Here is a 460-nt window from a genome sequence, read left to right on the forward strand (position 1 = left end):
TGAAATTGTAAAACTGTGGCTTACACTTAGTAATTTGCTTCAATATCCCTTTTCTTTACCCCTCCACTGTACATGGATTCATCATTGGTGATGTGTTGTCATAGGCATTACATTTTATAATGTTCTGTATTAGGTTCCTTAGGGCATTGCCTGAGGAAGAATGGGACATGTTATGATTTTTTGTTTTTTGTATGAAAGGGTCAGTATTTAGTACAAATTATTTTTGCTATCCTAGATGTCACACCGAATAATTGCACACCTTGTACATTGTGAACTTGTATTTATCATTTACTCTAGTTCACATGATTTGTTCCTTTTTGCCAACTATTCAAGTTTTATTGGTACTCTGCCAATGTGGTGGCGTTGTAGGGATGATGCACGAAAGGAAGTTTTGAATCTGTTCGGAGTTTCATCCTTTATAACTGCATACAAACTTGATTTCCAAGAAGTGTTGCCATAA

General features: G+C 35.4%; 1 pseudogene; it reads left to right on the top strand.

Moving 5' to 3' along the window:
- The first annotated feature begins 235 nt into the window (after positions 1-235).
- Positions 236-460, top strand: part of LOC119592437 — a 4832-nt pseudogene continuing 4607 nt past the window's right edge.

The sequence above is a fragment of the Penaeus monodon genome, chromosome 30 (genome assembly GCF_015228065.2).
Source record: "Penaeus monodon isolate SGIC_2016 chromosome 30, NSTDA_Pmon_1, whole genome shotgun sequence".
NCBI classification, from domain to species: Eukaryota; Metazoa; Arthropoda; class Malacostraca; order Decapoda; family Penaeidae; genus Penaeus; species Penaeus monodon.